This window comes from Gobius niger (genome assembly GCF_951799975.1).
Source record: "Gobius niger genome assembly, chromosome: 1".
Classification (NCBI taxonomy): Eukaryota; Metazoa; Chordata; class Actinopteri; order Gobiiformes; family Gobiidae; genus Gobius; species Gobius niger.
In genome coordinates this window covers 44,563,163-44,582,961 of record NC_136852.1, presented here as the reverse complement: position 1 = coordinate 44,582,961, position 19,799 = coordinate 44,563,163, and the positions used below count along the sequence as shown (strand labels likewise).

The 19,799-nt window shown below is 41.4% G+C and overlaps 1 protein-coding gene and 1 long non-coding RNA gene across 3 annotated transcripts in view; one reads left to right on the top strand and one right to left on the bottom strand.

The window, feature by feature from the left end:
• LOC306972581 overlaps window positions 1-15,171 on the bottom strand; it is a 132,044-nt gene extending 116,873 nt beyond the window's left edge. The window contains exons 1-2 of the long non-coding RNA XR_013793514.1: window positions 15,018-15,171; window positions 761-872 (exon numbers count right to left, since the gene is read on the bottom strand). This is a non-coding gene — a long non-coding RNA (uncharacterized lncRNA). The remainder of the gene's footprint in view (window positions 1-760; window positions 873-15,017) is intronic.
• Window positions 1-19,799, top strand: part of unc5db (unc-5 netrin receptor Db) — a 591,396-nt gene that overhangs the window by 13,660 nt on the left and 557,937 nt on the right. The gene's annotated exons all lie outside the window — the stretch shown is intronic.

Here is a 19,799-nt window from a genome sequence, read left to right as displayed (position 1 = left end):
GGCACAGTGGCTGAGCGGTTATAGATGTGCTGTGTCCATGTGGCCCCCTGGAACTGGAACGCCCGCTCGACTGGGGAAAACAACATCTGAACTCGGAATATTTGCGAGAGAAATGCCCAACCATCAGTGCTGGCAGAAAGAGAATTTACGGGATATTTTATAAAATGTGCAAAGCAAAGTTGAGCTTTTGATATGCTCATGCCAAATTGAAATAGTGAGAGCTAATCAGTGATATATATGACCGATTTTATTTGATCAAAATCCTCACTTTCCCAAATAAAAAGCACATGAACACAAACCAACTGGGGACGTGATGATGTCGGTAAAATAAGCTTCCCAGTCTACACGAACGCAGCAACGTGTCATACATGGGGGCGTGGCCTAGCTGAGGGGGGAGGAAACCTCTCACGGGAATCACAAATATTCGCTCTTTATAGATGTTTTCTGTCGGACTAGAAACATATTTATCACACACAATAAACTCAAGTCAAAATCAGGTCCATATGGATGTTTTTTTCCCAGCAGCTTGTTCAGTAGAAGGAAAATAAACACCACTCGTTGCTAACCTTAGCATATGTATAAGCCAACATTTGCTTCCTGGTTAGCATTGGCCATTTTTTTTGTCTGTGTCGGGCATCAGCTTCCTGGTTGCAAGCTACACAGCGGCGGAGTGATCTGCTAGGAAATAGTCCCTCAAAATGTGATCATTCATGTGATGCAAGGTCAGTTATATTCCAAAAATGATTCTATCGACACAGACATTTATATGGTTAGTCTGGTGTTATAGGTGATTTGCCTCAGGTGCACTGTGGAGCGGGTCAGACTGTTTTTAATGCAGGCTAGCTGATACCATAGAAATGCACTAGCCTAGCCTAGCGCGACAAAATTCTTCAAATATATATTTTTGAATTACAAAAAAAAAATATCTCCACTCCAAAACTCTGGATAACTAGGAAATGACAAAAATCCTGAAATATCCCTTTCAGCACTGTCGAACCACTTTGCTCCTCTCCATGTCTCCGTCACTTTATTCAGTAGAAAATGTAGTCATAATTCAGCATTTGCTAAAGTAATGGTGGAGAAATGGGAAGTTCAGTTTTTTCCTTCCTCTTTGTTTTCCCTCTGGCTGCTTTGAACATGCCCATATATAGGCAATGCCGATGATGCCGTCTGTGTCTATCTCTCCTGGTTCGTTCCCCTGACTGCGTGAGCCTTTATGTGTGGAGATACAATGCTGTTCCACTTTCCAATTGCCGGAGTAAATAGGTCTCTTTTCCCTTGTCTGCTCTCTGATCAGGGTTCGCCCTCTATTGTGAAGTCAGGCATTTTCTTAGAAAAAAAACATACAGAAATGGACAGGTTAGAAGTGAAAATTACATGTACAAGCTGCTAAGTGCAAACAGAAGAATGAGAGGAAATTGAAATTATAAACAAAATTGGGCACAACGTGGTACTTTTGAGCCAAAGATTGTCTAACATTTCAGCCAAAACCAACATATGTTTTGTATGCAAATATATTCACTAGAAATGTACATTTAGTGCCAGTTCAAAACCCTGTTAACCTGCTTCTCGTGTCCTTCATATATATGTTTCACTCACTGGGTTGTAAACACGGTCTCATCGGTCATTTGCATTTCAAACCAAGTCGCCTCAACACTGAATCTTCAAAGAGCCCGACTAAATGAAAGCCCCGGACTGAATATCACATTGTTTTGTTTTGCAACTGCAGCAATTTACCCACAGTTGCACGCTTCCAAATCCAGGAGATGCGTCCGCTCGCCGACAGCATAGCGCCGCGTTTGGCAGCCTCGTGGCTAATTAGCCGCTAGTTGGTGAAGGAGCATGAGTAATTGGTTTGGGCTCGTTAGCCAAATAGCGTTGTTTAGATGCTAATGGCGCCGTGTGTCAGGAGTTGGTGTAACCTTTGGCTATTTCACGATTGCAAATGTGAAAGATAATGTCACTTCTCTCATTAAAAATGCATTTATCCCTCGCGCAAAAGCCGCAGCCAACCGTAATGATATGAGTGAGCGTTTCTGTGTGGATCTGCATATTCCTATTGCACGTTATTTAAAGGAGAAGCCATGTTGCCGTGGGTGAAATGACATTTTTTAAGCTAAATATGAACGCTGTTATTAGGGGCAGATTGGCGACACTATTGGATTTTACTGTTTCGATTATAAAGTCATGATGCAATACATTTCCAGAAAATGTCCGGAAACTGTAACACGGAGACTTGAGCTCAGACATTTTAGAAACTGTCGAGATGCTTGGAATGTCATTTGCACCGTAACAAGGTTTCGTTTAACTTAAAAAAGTCAAATTAAGGCAGTGTCTATAAAACCGTTCTACGGCTGCAAATCTTTTTGCTCAAAAAATGTAAAAGGAAGTCCAGTGATCAAGGGTTCACACCACTTGAACAGCTCAACATATTGTTTTTTGTTCATTTCATGCACTTAGTAATGGTTTGAGAGATAAAATAAATGATTAGTTATTAGTAGGGCTGAAATGACTTGATTAATCGACGACTAATCGATTATTGAAATAGTCAATAACTATTTTAGTAATCGAATAATCGTTTTCTGGTTCACACAGACTAAAATGGAGCATAAATGACAAAAAAATGTAGCATTTTTGATGAAATCCTACTTTGTTTCTATAGTTAGGGTCTGTGTACATTTTGTTCATTGTAAATTTCATGAATAGAGCCTCCAACAAACATTTCCCTTTAGTTTACCCCAACACATCTTCAAGCAGCGGCACTTAAGCTGTATGTGATTAAAAAAAATTGAAAAAATAAAATTTTCCAACATTCACAGCCAAGCGATTACTCGATTAATCGTAAAAATAATCGATAAATTAATCGATTACAAAATAATTGTTAGTTGCAGCCCTAGTTATTAGACAAACTTGATGTCAGGTATTTAATTCTAAATAAAACTTTTCCTAACCTTATTGTTTTCCTGTTTCTAAACTTAAAAGCGTTTTCCAACTCCTGGCCCTAACCTTAACCAGTTCTAGATTGTCCAAATCAAACATACGTGACGGCAAGATATCCGACAATGGGATGGCATTGTAGACACTTCGTAACATTAAATCATTTACTGTTTTACTTTGCCGAGAAGTCATACCTCTGAACTGATGTTGCTGTATCTCAATCGTCTAGTACAGTGGTTCAGCTGGGACGCCTTCAGGGCCCTCCACAATTGGCCTGAGAATTTATATCGCGCTAAAACACTGTGGGCCAGATCTTGTGGTTCATAGCGCAGGCTGTAGAGAAGACGAGTGCGCAGACGGGTGGCGCTCCTTGCAATCTTCAGTGTCATACCTGGCGCAAAAAGTGGGCCGGACAGGAGGGGGGGACAGACCCGCATTGCGATGTTGTGGTGCCGCCCCCTCCCCATGCTTTCCCCAGACCTGCGGAAGGCGGTGGTTTGCAGGGAGGGGTTCTCTTGTACACACGTAACATGCGTGATGCAGCGCGCAACATTTAATAAAGATTAAAGAAATAAAACTGTCCCTCCGCTGCTGCAGCCACTCACTGCAGATCCAAGATGAGTGGGCGGGGAAAGAGAGGCAGCAGCCTCGCGTTGGACACCTTTCGAATGCGCAAAGTTACGAAATGTAAAGGATTTAATTGATCAGAAACTGTTGTATCGGCTTCAGAGGAGTTGCAGAGTCATGCAGTAGTTGCAAGAAAACTGTAGCGTATTGGAACATTTGCGCTACAGCTGCAGGATTCTTGGAGCGGCTGAAAAAAAAAGTTGCAATGCGCTTCTTTCTTTTGGACTGAGCTGTGGCTACACACGGAGCATCATCAGGAGGTAAAGACTGACACACGATGGAAATGTCTCCTTAAAACTCAGATCAGACCTGGCGTTGTGGCACTTGAAGGCATGTGTGGTTTATTTATGGAAAACTTGTTGTTTTGGTGTTAGGGGTGTGCACGTTGATCTACTATATCAAAGTAAACCCGTGCGTAACCTACGCTCAAACAGACTTTTCAAGGCAATTTCGCTTTTGTTTTCAATTTGACGTCGATTCTAAGGAAGAAGACAAGGCAGCGCGATGTAAAGAGGAACATAATATGAAGGTTGCCATAGAAGAGCAGCGCGAGTGCTGCTTGTAATGAACCACGCCTCAGTCGGCCTCTTTTTCTTAAAAAAACGCCATCTCCCGAGTGGCGCAGCAAAACCTGCGCCACATGCAAGATCGCGCGTGTATTATGTTGCGTTTAGAATTGCGCACGGACTGCGCCAGTCACAAGATCTGGCCCTATATTTTCCCCCAAATGAATGTTGAAAAAGCATCCTGCCTCGCCCAGATATTATGTTAATATGTGTGGTGTGGAGTGTGCAGTATGTGTCTGTCCAGCCTCTCATGTTATGATAAAAAACCCTTTAAAACATATTTGTAATCCAATGCGTTCTTTATTGCGTCCACGTCAGTGTTTATTGACATGCATAATTCCTTTGACCCGGATGGCTGGGCTCGGGAAAGACATTTCAAACCACAGCTGCTGTGTCTTCATAAAGCTTTTCCTCCTCTTTTCAGGCACTGTTTCTGTTTCACTTGTGTCTTTATGATGTAGTAGAGGTGGTTATGTTGCTCCAAATTCAGGTGATCTATACATTCGTTTCATACACAAGTTTCCTAAATGTGTGTCAGCACCTGCCATCATGCGCAGTCATTTATTTTAATTTGATCCACGTTTAGACTGAAAAATTAAGAATGGTCTTATTGTGGGTCGACTTCTTCCTGTAACCATATGGACATGGCGTCTGGCTCCGGACGTTCGTGCCTCCTATGCACTTTTACGGACACTTTAAGTCCGTGTTGAACACAGGCTTGTCATCCCTACCTCCATGTGTTTGTCTTAACATGCACAACATCGTCCTAATTTGATCCTTTCACTATTTCCATTTTATTTTCGCCCCATTCTTGTTAATGGATCTGGTTCCAAAAACCCAGCCAAATTTACAGTCTATGATTCACACACACACGTGTTTTTCAAAGCACTTACTTACTTGGAAAAAAATAAATTAAAAAATCAGCCCCATCCAGTAATTTTGGACGACTTAAATCAGGGGTAGGCAAGTTTGCTTGGTGGAGGGCAGATTTTCTTCCAAGGGCCGGATCCTCCAATTGTCAGCCGAAGTAAAGCCTCACTTTCTTCAAATGCCGGGATTGTACATCACACTGTAAGAAATTTTAAAGGAATTGATATATATATATATTTTTCCCACAAATCTACTAACAGGCATTTGATCTCTGATTTGTGTAATAGTATCCCTTAACATTTTCTTGAGCTCCACAGGTTCTATGACGGAGGGCCTGACGTTCCCTACCTCTGATTGAAATCAAAAGGTTGCCCGCCTGTTAGCGATCACATCTTTAATAATAGGAGTTATTTGGCTGGATAAAAAAAAAAGGATATCAAAAAGAGCCAAATATCACTAGCCTCAACCTCAAAGGTAATCACGGTTTCATATATAAGTGCACTCAGGTTCGCTCAAATGAAAACGCTTCTCGGGGCGGCAGTAGGTAATGATTTTATAGGTAGCAATTTCAAATGACTTTTCCCACTAACCGCATTAAGTTGACTGAGTTCACGCTTCACACGTGCGCTCTCAGACAGGTGCCAGTGCCACCATGCAATTAAAGTGATCAGCTGTGATTGTTCAAGTGACACACGCCACAGTAAAATATGCTCGCCGAGAGGTACACGTGCAGTTTTATAAGGAGTCTGTGCTGTCGGCCACCACGTTTTAAAGACTTTTGTGCCACTAGTTTATTAAGGAAGGAAAATCTCGCTGCATATCCCATGATGCTCAGCAATGTGGCATCACGATCCTGAACTCCTGATTTGAGATAACTGCTTCTGAGTGAATCAAGCACGTCCATCTGCGCATCGTGTTTGTTCGTTGTCGCTGAGTTGTTAATGCGTGTCTACAAACCTAAAACCCGCCCACTCGGGGCTGCGCTGCCGCGCGATTCGCCCGAACCACCGGTGGATTGGAGCCAAAACGTATCAGCTCAAGCCTTTCAAAACGGGAATGGAAATGCAGACGATCACCCAGTTTGCCAATCCGCCGCGCTACGCTCAAACGTGTCCTGTTAAAACGGTGACATTATTCAAAAGTAGAGGACCTTTTAGTCTTACAGCCAGACCAGGAACAGAGCTGTGATTGTGTCCATCCATCACACTCTGCTCCCAGACCCGCGAGTCTTCATCACATCAGCTGCTCTGCACAGCGGTTCAGTGTACGAGCGAGGGGGGGAGTCAATGGGGCACTGTATTTGTGATGGAATAACGGATAAATAGAGCTGTTTCCAAACTGCCTCTCATTATTGTCTGCTGCTTCTGTCCCAAACCCTCCCCCAAACAACGGGTCTATTCACTTGTATCATGTCTCCCATTGTGTCATTAGATAAAAGTGTTTGTCAAATACTGGAATCAGGAGTATTTAGTCTTGTGACTGTTTAGTGTTAATGACTTGGTATGTGTTGAATTAGTGCGTTCACAGTAATAATCTCTGACAATATTCAAATCCAGGCTTTATTTTGTATTTTATCTGCACTCTTGGCTTTTACTGTAATTGATTAATTGTATGTTGATGTTTTTATTGATTCTATTTCCTTTCTTGTACTTATGCAACTGTGAAGCACTTTGAATTGCCTTGTGTATGAATTGTGCTCTACAAATAAACTTGCCTTGCCTTGTTGTGAACAATTAGGTCTTAAATATCAAAATTTTCCTTTGTACTCCCATTGTATTTGGACATCAAATTAGCATTAAAAAGCATGAAACTAGACCTCCTCCTGCCTGTAGAAACTGTGGAATTGAATTTTTGTCATAAAACAAATCTCTGAAAGGGACTAGATGCAAGTTGGTCATTTTATACTCACCACTGCCACCTCAGGTCTTATGTGTAACTGCAGCTTCTATATTAAGCTCGTGCATGACGGCACTTCGGACCCGAATTAACACCTTTTTGACAGTGCTGGAACATGTAGGGGGAGGAAAATACTTGATTTTAACTTTTTTCATCTCTGTATAGTCCGTTTAAGTCATAATTGCAGAACCGACCAAGAAGGTTAAGGCAAACTTTATACTAGTGGTGCTCAACTGATCTGGCGTCGAGACCCACAATCACCCTGGAATGACAAGCCGCAACCCAAATACAACTTAGAGGAATACAATGTAAAATAAAATCTGTTCCTCAAATATTGTTGGTGAATAAGCATTGAAGCATTGAAATTATTATAAAAAAAAACAACACAATTTTAACAGGCTCAAGTAGTGAGTCTAGACGTTTTCTGTTCACAACTATTAAAATAGATGTTTTCTGGGAAAGGCTCGCGAGAATGGTTCCGCCGTCCACTTTTGGGTCCCGACCCACCAGTTGAGAACCACTGCTTTATTATATCTTATTGCCAATGGAGCAAGCATGTTATTTCTTACCTTCGACCTCACCTTTCATGTCTCTAATTTGAATCTCTTAACCCCCAAGTGAACCGAGCACATTATATTTTGGCTTTACCCAAATCTAAAATCTGAAGGAACAAAGTGTCAATACAGCAATGAAACGAGGATGAAAACACAACAAAAACATCACAAAACTGCCTCAAAAATGCGACAAAAACTTGACGACAACGCAACAAAAGATGGAGCAATCGATAGATACAGTAGATAGATAGATAGATACAGTAGATAGATACAGTAGATAGATAGATAGATACAGTAGATAGATAGATAGATAGATAGATAGATAGATAGATATAGATAGACAGATCGATAGATACAGTAGATAGACAGATAGATACAGAAGATAGATAGATAGAGAGATATAGATACAGTAGATAGATAGATAGATACATGCAGTAGATAGATAGATACAGTAGATAGATACAGTAGATAGATAGATAGATACAGTAGATAGATAGATAGATAGATAGATAGATAGATAGATAGATATAGATAGACAGATCGATAGATACAGTAGATAGACAGATAGATACAGAAGATAGATAGATAGAGAGATATAGATACAGTAGATAGATAGATAGATACATGCAGTAGATAGATAGATAGATAGATAGATAGATAGATAGATAGATACAGTAGATAGATAGATACAGTAGATAGATAGATAGATAGATAGATAGATAGATACAGAAGATAGATAGATACAGTAGATAGATAGATAGATACAGTAGATAGATAGATACAGTAGATAGATAGATAGATAGATAGATACAGAAGATAGATAGATAGAGAGATATAGATACAGTAGATAGATAGATAGATAGATAGATAGATAGATAGATAGATAGATAGATAGATAGATAGATAGATAGATAGATAGATAGATAGATAGATAGATACAGTAGATACAATAGATAGATAGATAGATAGATAGATAGATAGATAGATAGATAGATAGATAGATAGATAGATAGAACAAACCGGAATGTAAAAGAACGGCAGCTGTAAAGTTTGTAAATACGTTTAAAGGGGTAGGCATAAATAAGCATTGTTTGCTTCAGCCTACTCCCTTTTGGGCATTATTGTGTTTCTTTTCTTTTGTAGCAACGTGGAACTTGAAATTGCTCAAATAAACTAAACTAAATCTAGATAGATAGATAGATAGATAGATAGATAGATAGATAGATAGATAGATAGATAGATAGATAGATAGATACTTTATTCATCCCCAAAGGGAAAATTCAGGTGTCCGATTGGCCACACTTGTCGTAATTGAAGCACTTTTAAAGTGATTAATCTCAGATAGGACGGCGTTGTTTCGAGAGCATGCCTGTAAGGCCCACATGGCGTCTCTGCAGACACAGTACTTTCCGTTAAAAGTGCTTATACCCCACACAGTCACACTTGAGCTGTCTCCTAAATACTGCAGTCTGAATGTGGCTCCCGTGGACACAGCTTTGCCAGAGCTTTTTTTCTGTTTTTTCAGCACTTGTGAAAGAACTCCCCGAGGGTTATAGCGGGGGACTCTGGGGATTTGAATGCGGTGGGCGGAGGATTCATTGTACAAGATAATAGTCAGGGAAAGCGGCTCCGGCTGTGAAAAGTGCCTGTTTGCGTTGAAAAATGTGAGACTCACTGCGTCAGAGTGGCAACGCGCGGACATGTGAAGTTATTACGCTGTGGGATTGCACACTCTCTTTGCAAAGGGTTAAACCATCCATTGTATTTGATTTATACAAGGCGGACAAGGGTTACATCGGACATTTAAGCAGAAAAAGGGAATGCAAACATAAACTTATAATAACAACAATCGTATAACAACAGCACAGACTTGTAAATTGAGGGCAAATAACGAAGTAAACAATGTAAATGCACATCGCTAAACCAAGTTACTTATTTTTCTTCAATTCATTTTGCGTAATATGTTCTATATATTTATTAAGTTAAGTTATTACGTTGCTCAAGTGGTGTTTGAAAACTTTGGGGAACCCTGGTCTAGCTCTGGAAAAATTGCCATCTTCAATGAGATAAATGAGATGAAATTGCTTGAATAGATGCACCGTATGTTGAACTTGAGTCGGTTTGAACTAATCCGAGATCCCACTTGAGATCAGACAAATGTACTTTAACATTTAAAAAGATGTATTTTTCCCTTGATACAAATTAATCTGAATAAAGAACAGAATGTGCTTGTTCTGCTGGCAATAAGAGGTTTTATCGGATCTAAGACTAGACCAAATCTACTCCAACTTTAGAGTTAATCTCTTAATTAAAGTAGATTTATGTCATTTCTTCATTAACTTGTTACTTGCTGTCCCCCCGATCAGGGGTTAGGGTTAGGGTCAGAGATTAGGGTTATGATAAAGGTCAAGAACGGCAAATGTGATGCAAGCTGTGATTCACTCACACAGATCTCACACATAGTTTTAGAAACTAGAAGGTCTCGGCTTTCAAATGAGGTATCACACTGGCATATAGGCTGTAAACTCTCCTGTCAATACGCTTTGAGATTTGGATATGGATGATTGCTAACCCTAACTCTAACCCAACCCTAAACTGGCAGATATGTAGCTGGAGAATAGTCACCATAGAGACTAGACTTGAGTTGCGGAGATGTCCCTGAGATATCCCCATGGAGATACGGCGAGTCTCCAGGTAGTCTCGGTGAAAACGAACAGGTTTGATTTCAGCTGAGACGTTTTCAAGTCTCAGCACGGTCTCAAGCACCTGAGGAAACGTCGCTAACACTGTTTGTTGTCCTCAACCTAAGACGTTTCTATCACGTCCCTGCAATATCTCAGCTGAACTCAAACCTGTTTGTTTTCACCTACTCGAGTCTCTAGGAGCCAGGCTGATGAGATAGTCATTAAGATGACTATTCTATTCCAGCGAGGGCAGTGGTTCCCTGCGTTCTTCTTGTAGCACTAGGTCTTCTACTGGTACTTTATTGAATACTGCAATTTAAGTCGTTTTCATTCCATGCTATTTCGTGGTTATTGTTGAGTTTATTAATGGGATGCTCCTTGAGATGTGTCATCCTGTTTTCGAGGGGTGGTAAATTTGGTTATTTCCTGGTTTAGACCATAGTTGGGTCTAGATTTGCTCATGGACATTGGCTATCGGACGATCCAAATTGCCCACACGACCAGGCATGATTTAACTCTTTAGCAATGCATATATTTGTTTGCTGTTTCTTAAAGGAACAGGCCACCGTTTTTCCATACTGAGATATGTTTTTCTCTCCCGTAGTTATGACATTTTGTATGAGCGGGTATGTAAGATGATGATGTTACCTTTTATTGTTTATACAGTCGATGCTTGTACATGAAGGGTTGGGATTGGGACGTTGAGTTGTATGTAGGTGGATGTGTGTGGGTGAGTGTATATTGTGGGGTGTATGCATGAGTGTGTGCAGAGTACACTGTATGCTTTTAATTCAATGATTGTTGTTTTGCTAAGTGAGTGGTGAGTGGCCCAGCTGGAGACACAGGATGGAAATTAGCCATGGCTATATTTCTGCCTTTTTAGTATTCGTACAAGTATGTTTGGGTCCGGTTTATCCCCATTTAGGACCTGTTTTAGCTCTGATTTGGTCATGATGACCAACTCACAAACACACACACACATTGATCAATGGGCAAGGGTTTGTGGGGTTTGTGGGTGATTGGACTAAGGCACTACGGCCCCAATTTCTCAATCACAAACTGCGTGTGGTCGACCTGCCTTTAATGACTGTCTAATTCCAAAGAAGCATCACTCAAATCTTACTCAGACACTATGGCAACGAATAATATACTTCTTCAAAGCTTACACTAACCCAAAGCTGTAACCCCAAGAGCATTACTAATAGTTTAGCACTTTAAAATACTTAACCAGCACACCTTACTACAAAGCAATATCATACATTTAAATGCATTTGCTAAAATGATGAGTGAAGGAAGCCATGTTACTTTTAGTCAATTAAAACGTATTCTTGCTCAAACTGCCCCATATTAGAACAATACACAATAATCTACTGTCAAAAATATTATATTTTGTGTTATCTGGACAGCACCCTCTTATGGAGGAGCTACCCCAACATTCAGAGTACCACTGGGGGACAGCCATGTGACCAAAATAAGTCTGGGATGGAATCACAGATCGACACGTTCTTTTACCAGGACAGGATGCTTTAGATTTTGTAAGGCTTGAGAGCATTGCCTTGCTGTGTGACTGTATACATATATTGTAGTCTAATTTATGAACATGAAAAGGAATGATGTGTCAAAGCCTGTGTTATGGATGTGATGCCATGTGATGTGATGGGATGTGATGGTGATGACTGTGATAAATAAATAAATGAAAAATGAAATGACACTTTAGGATCTTTATCTGTTGCAGCTGAACCTGAGATCATCTATCACTCTTGAGGTTAGGTCATTGCAGTAGTCAAAACCTCCATTGCGATTCGATATGGATAAACCATGCAGCCCTACTGCTCGATGAATCAGATCAAACGGGTAAGATGACAGGAATCATCCTCTCGACCTTGACTCGTTTATCCAAATGCTGTTTAACAAATGGCATCCATTGTATGAACGCAGGCTAACAACAAAGGCCCTGGGAATTCAGTGTTTTCAAACAGCGATAAACACAAACTCGCACTTATTCAGCGGAGGTTTTATTAACCGGAATAACATATGTCTTTAATATATTGTGCGGCAAATATGCATGGAATATTTATGCGAGATGAATAATACAGTGTTTTCTGACGGATAACGCGGTTTTCTCCCGGGCGAACGCTCTCTGTAACCGGATACGCAAAGCAACTCATGAATATTCACGGTTATTAACTGAGCATCATCTCCATTTACGTCAGGGTAAGGAGATGCTTGCATGTGCGGCCGCATAAACCAATTTATGGACGCGAACTGTAATTAATCACACTCGTATACGGCAATTACTCGGGAGCATCCTCACAGGGGCAGAGAGGATCGCGCCTAAATGCGATAATAACAACTAAATAATGAGGGGTTTTGTGTTTGTTTTGTTTTCAATGAGGCAAACTCGGACTAAAACTGGACAACAACAGACCTTGCTGTCCACAAAAGGTGATGCACTTGTTTTGTTCTCACCCGCACGCCACACGCTCCACAAATCAAGCCCATGACAGGGATCAAAACAAAGTTTGAAATGGCAAAATGGTGAGACATAGATCAGGCGGAGAAAATAATTTGTAGCATTGCTGTTTATCCAAAGCTGTGCAAAATCAGGGAGCAAAACAGTTTTCTAAATAAAGGGGATGATTATGGATTGCAAGCCTTAAAGGAACGGGCCACAGTTCTTCCATACTGAGATATGTTCTTACCTGAGCTTAGACGAGTTGATACGTACCTGTCTGGTCTTTGTGCGTGCCCACGGAAGAGCGTAGTAGCTTCTAACTTCACCACGTTTGGAGCCATAGGAATATGCTGGGAGAGGCCAAATGCTAACAACATTTTGCTCGTTTTGCGTGACTGAGCGCACGCACAAAGACCAGACAGGTACGTATCAACTCGTCTAAGCTCAGGTAAGAACATGTCTCAGTATGGAAAAACGGGGGCCTGTTCCTTTAATCAGGATTTGGATGGGAAATATATGGATGACATCGGAATTTGCTGAGCTCATTTTGCTGCCGGTTCTTGTTTTGTATTTGCGCATAGTTTTAATTTGGTTTGAATCATTTGTTAGCAATTATCTGTACTAAAAAATGTTGATAAAATGCCTGCCTGACAGCTGATTGTGAATCTACATTTTATTGTGTATGTAAATGTATTTATGCATAACAAGTACAACCGGTCAAGTGTCTGAGAAATGTTGAAGTTCGATGTTGATGGTTTATCGCACTCACTGTCTCATAAAAGCCCCACTTGCTGCGACGACACAAGACGAAGCAGTTTAGGAACCACCACGGCGTTGTTTTCTGTGCGTTTGCTCTACAGTGCAGGGGCTGGAGCTAGGCTGGTGTGAATGGAAAGTTCAAATTCAGAGGTGTGGGGATTCCGTGTGATCCCCCCAAAAACAAAGTTAATGTTAAGGTACGATTTGATGAAGATTGGAACAACTACAGTATTCAAGTGCAGGTAAACGAAAAGAAAGCCATAAAGTTATATGCAAATACCTATTAAAGATAAAATAATAATTGGTCGTCTAGCAGGTGTATGTTCCCGACAGTATCGCTTACTGAATGTTGTGAAACGTGCTTACAGTATAACTCATTCCTGTGAACAATCGGGGTGTTGGAAATGCTCTTGGAAAGTTAGAAATGAGTTTGGGCCACATCTAACACATACAAAACACGTTCAAGGCCTTCAAAATGGACTCGGGACATGACACAAAGAGGTACTGGAGACGGTGATATAACTACTCCCATCATCAGAAAAAAGTTTTACATCTTTGATCAACAAACGACAACAAAAAGGCAGAAATTACCTTAAAGACGTTCTGAAAGTTTGTTGTCTGCGTCAGCGTAATAATACAGTCCACATCTGAAAGGGCCCGGCTGCCGCTGGGCTCCTCATGTCGGTGTTTACAGATGGTGGGTGCCAGATGAGCTTTTTTTTACAAGAGCGCTTTCATTACGGCGTCCTGTTAGCCAATGTCCGATCCGCCATCTGAACTGACACGTCCTACTCACTGTGATTTCACCAGCCTCGCATTTAGGCAGAGGAGTTGGTGGACTTTATTGTTACCATAATATTGGACCCGTCCTTCAGCTAGTGCACCTTTATAGCCCGCGAAGACAACAGCTATAGGCCTTTCTTGAGGCAGGATCTTGGGAAGAACAGCAGCAGGAGGATGCCTGTCCAGAACCTAAAGACTCCATAACGAAAGGTTCCCCATGACCTAAGCATTGGTGTTTCACCTTTAATGGCTTCAGTTCAGTTCACTTAGCTTCATCAACATGCACAGCACATACGACGAGACGAAATTGTCATTCTCTCGAAGCCTTCCTGCAATAAACCATAGATGTTGTTCTCAAGCTATGGTACTTGTAACCCTTTGGCTTCTTCAGGTTGTACTCGAGGTTTAGTAACACAGTTAAAGGGATATTTCAGTATTTTTGACATAGGGCCTCATTTCCTAGTGTGTTGCTGGTTTCTGGAGATATTTCTTTTGTAATTCAAGCAGTTCTTATATTTGAAGAGTTTCGTGGCGCTAGGCTAATGCAAGGCTAGCGCATTTCTACGGTATCAGCTAGCCTGCATTAGAAACAGTCTGACCATATAAATGTCTGTGTTGATAGAGTAATTGTAACCATTTTGCATTTAAAATAACTTATATTTGGCCAGCATCAGCTTCGTGGTTGTATAAGCTACGCAGCGGCGGAGTGATCTGCCAGAAAATAGTCCCTCAAAATGCGATCATTCATGTGATGCAAGGCCAGTTATATTCCAGAAATTATTCTATCGACACAGACATTTATATGGTTAGTCTGGCGTTATAAGTGATTTGCCTCAGGTGCACTGTGGAGCGGGTCAGACTGTTTTTAATGCAGTGTAGCTGATACCATAGAAATGCACTAGCCTAGCACAAGCCTAGCGCCACGAAACTCTTCAAATATAAGAACTGCATGAATTACAAAAAAAAATATCTCCAGAAATCAGCAACACTCTGGATAACTAGGAAATGAGGCCCCACGTCAAAAATCCTGAAATATCCCGTAAGGTGTTTGGTCTCTATTTTAGGCCAAGTTGAGTTGGTTGGCAGCAAGGAATTTGTGGTAACTCTGGTAACCATCAAAATGCCACATTTTCGACATTGGTTAATATCTCGGTATTGGTACTCTCTCTCAGCACAGAGCGTAGCACCAGAGGAGACGCTGCAACTTTGCAATACGCAGCTTGGATTGCTCGAGCGCTCACCGAAAAATAATGTCAGTGCAACGTCTCGGAGGTGTCTTCACAACAACGTTGACAGCTAAATCGTCCGGAAGTCACGGTGACGTCTCTTTCAGTTGTGAAGGTGTCGCCGCTATGTCTTACGAGAAGAGTTTACGCATGGCCCGTCCACACAAACACAAATTCACTAACAAACTTCTGCTGAGGTGTGCCGCGGCTGCAGAGGAACTCAGGTTTCTAGGGGAGGGGGCACAAACTATTAAACTGTTACATCTGAGAGAGAGTTTAATTTTAGTGAGCTACGCTTCCTCCTCGCCGACTTGCAGCAGCCCTGTTGAAAGGGGAGTTAAAACAAAACAAAAAACAACTTGTCACAAACAGGTGAAATGAAATGAGTTTGTAGAACCACCCCGCGACATCAGCAGGGGGGGCAGTGTGTCGATATGTCGAGGAGGCAGACTGAATATGTAGGATTACGCAAATACGCATGACTGAAACGAACTGGGGACTCTCTTTAAGTGCTCAAAATCAATATCTCTCTGTTTCTTATTGACGATTTGCATCAAAGGGCTGCATCCCTCTCCCTCTCATCTGAAGGACTTCAAATCAGTGCAACCCAGGGCAACCACAGAGCCCGTCTGTCCCATAGATCACTGCGTTCCTCTGCCCGGGCTTGATGTATGGGATTGGAGACGCCTGCCCTGATGTTGTGTACCCGCTTCTACCGCCGCGAGTCAACAGCTCCAACATGGCCGCCTCTGATCCATGGAGCCGCTCTGGGCCCCTCAGTGTAGGGCAGAGGAGGGGGGGGGAGAAGAGTGTTACAGGCTGAAGGACAGGGGCTGATGGATGGAGAGGGGGAGTTAAAGGGAAGAATGAGAGAGAGAGAGAAGATGGAGAGGCTGGGGTGTCCTGTCCCGCCTGCAGGAGGCTTCAGGCATGTGCTCCTCACAGGGAGTCAGCAGAGTCCTGGAGCCCTCTGCCCCAGGGATGAACTCATTCAAAGAGCTGTTGTCGAGAGAGTTGTCTCGAGGGAAATAACAATATATAAATGTGAGACAACACCTGCGGATATCCAAGATTCTTTAACCGACTTTCAAAGCGTTTCAGCCTTTTGTGCCACATCCTAAATATTGAGTCCCTGTCCCTCTTCACTCTCTAAACATGTTGTAGACACCTATTCTGGTGATTGTGACACTCAAATTACCTGACGCCACTTTTGTATGTCAGTTGCCTTTACTGCTTATTCCCGCTTTAGTTATCTGCTCTAGGGATGCACATTTTTACTGATTTAGCAAATGATTATTAACAGTTTGAGGCCATTTTGCATTACATCTTGTATAAATATGAAATTTTCCTGAAGAAAAATCCTGAACAATCACTGAAAAAGTTCATTATTGTGTTAAGACACTTTAAAAACGTTTGCCAAACTTTGTTTATTTGCTCTCATTCTCAGATGGAACCATAGCCTTACCCTTCCATACCACGCAAAGATTTCTTAATGTTTTCTTTAATGGATCTGCTCCAAGACTGTGTCATTGATTTCGTCACCATCCATCCATCCATCCATCCATCCATCCATTTTCTTCCGCTTTATCCGGGGCCAGGTTGTGGGGGCAGCAGTCTCAGCAGAGATGCTTAAAATTCCCGATCCACACACACCTCCTCCAGCTGTTCTGGGGGGACCCCGAGGCGACACCAGGCCAGCTCGGAGACATAGTCCCACCAGCGTGCCCTGGGCCTTCCACGAGGCCTTGTCCCACTAGGACATGCCTGGAACACCTCCCGCGGGAGGCGACCAGGAGGCATCTGAAACAAATGTTCGTCACTATTTGAAGAAAATAGTCACTGACAGCTCGTTGTTTGGAGTGGAGGTTGGACTTTGAGCAGTAAGATGTGAAATATTTCAGCGTTTAATGGTACTGGAGTGGAAAACATCAATATTGTTTTAAGGTCATGCAAAAATTCGACATAAACTGTTCTCAAAGTAAACATTTGCCCTTTCTCTGCATGGTTCCTCTCTGCAAACTGGTGATTTTTTTGGACACCACACACGCCTCCATCACTGAGCGGCTTTGCAAACTCCAATCTCAACCACAAACATCATTACTGCACAAAGGAGTTGACTCAGGGCTGAAACACTACAAACAAAACACCATTTGTCATGCACGAATTAGGCTGCGCAATTACTAGGCCTTGTCATCAGAGGGGGTTCGGAAATGGACCCTGTTGGGTGCAACATTAGCGTAGAGATCGTTTTGTTGGAGGCAAAAAATAAACGTTCAGCTGCAAATGAACATACAAGTACAGGTTTCTAAAACCCATATTCATTTCCTCCTTAAACGCAGGTGAAAGTGGAAATTATTTGCTAGTTTCCTTCCTGCAGATGTCGTAGCATGTTACATTTTTTTACTCATTAATTGTCCGTGAGAGTAAATACTACGCTGACAGAAAAGACAAAGGAAGCGAGGGATATTGTACATCCAATTACACAATGGAGATAATTGTTTTCACTCAAACTTGGCTGTAAATACTGTTTAAGTGGCACTAGCCCGCAGTTAGCTTTGCCCGTTAGCCTGTTAGCTTCTTCGTGATTCCAATTAGGCAGAGAAGTTGCAATTGTGGTTTTCTGGTCAGAGACAGCAGGGGGAGATGAAAGACTCCCCCAATCATCCCATTAACACTTGTATTACCCCCAGAGAGACTATGGAAAGGATTTATTAACCCTCGTGTCGCCTTCGCGGGTCTTTTAGACCCGCTGGTATGCTCCTGGCATTTGGATGCAAGGTGACACAAGGGGGCGCCCTTCCAACCTTCTCAGTGTAAATGTGACTTGACTTTCTTCAGACTTAGACTTTAGGTCAGACACCATGAGTGACAGTAACATGAGGCTAAATACAGTGAGCTCTTTGTTTCCAGTAAAAAGGCTGAGGCCTCATTGCTCTTCAGTCACAGACTGAGAAGTGAAGAAGGAAGTCATGGAGTTTCTGCTTTAGACAGACATTCAGACTTCTGCTGCATGTAGCGGTCACATTACATCATATCAAATGTTGTTATCTGTAAAGCACTTTGTGATACCTTTCGGTATGCGACACGCTTTATAAATAAAGGTTGGTTGATTGATCATATTCTGAAACTCAAATCTGTAGTGAAAACATAATATATGGAAAATAATTACAAAAATGCTGTACAAAAAAAAAAAAATGTTTTTGATTTACTCTCATTCTAAAAAAGAAAACCCAAACAAACCCTAACCATTTGTATCTGCTGTATGTCATGTTTGACCCTGTTCCTCAGAGTCATGGTGCAGCAGGACTGATGTGGACAGATGTTACAGAAGGAGGTTCATTTTTTCAACAATTACTATAGTAATTGTTTTCTCCAAAGTAAAAGTAGATCTACCACAGTCCTGTCCACATCTGTCACGGTCCACCATGACCCACCACGACTCAGAGGAACTGGGACAAACATGACTTTACAGCAGATACAAATGGTTAGGGTTTGTTTTTATTTATTTATTTTCTTTAGAATGAGAGTAAATAAAACTATTTTTTTGATTAGATACATGATTTTCAAATGTTTTTCTTTTTGTAATTGTAATAATTATTTCCATATATTATGTTTTTACTACAGATTTGAGTTTCAGAATGTGATCAATCAATCTGTATTTATAAAGCCCTTTGCATATCGAAAGGTATCACAAAGTGCTTTACAGATTACAACATTTGATATGATGTAATATGACCACTACATGCAGCAGAAGTCTGAATTTCTGTCTAAAGCAGAAGCTCCATGACTTCCTTCTTCACTTCTCTGAAGAGCAGCCTTCTTACTGCAAACAAAGAGCTCACTGTATTTAGCATCATGTTACTGTCTCTCATGGTGTCTGACCTAAAGTCTCACTCTGAAGAAAGTCAACTCACATTTACACTGAGAAGGTTGGAAGGGCGCCCCCTTGTGTCACCTTGCATCCAAATGCCCGGAACAAGACAGCGGGTCAAAAAGACCCGCGAAGGCAACACGAGGGTTAAGGTAAACAAGTTACTTAGTACTGTTTTAACGTCTTAGTTTTCATGTCGGAGTATAAAAATGACAAAACTTACCCTGTACGATGCTTATTTTATGACATTTTGGCGATTGCCCAGAAGTAGCTACTACATCGCTTCACAAATATTGACATAATTTGCATCCATGTGTCCTGCGAAAGGTCCCCGAGATGACACTGAGATAGTCCAAATATGGAATTTTCTTTCTGCGAGAAGAGCGGAGAAATATGCACTCGGTACAAATGCTGGTTTTCTCAAAATTAGATTTTGTTCTACTCATGCAAGAGGGATTAAAAAAAAAATGTGATTAGCTTATTCAAAAACTAAACAAGATCCATAATCTGCTCTGAAAAAAAAATCTTCATTACTAATATGTCATAAAATAAAAACATACATTTGAATGTG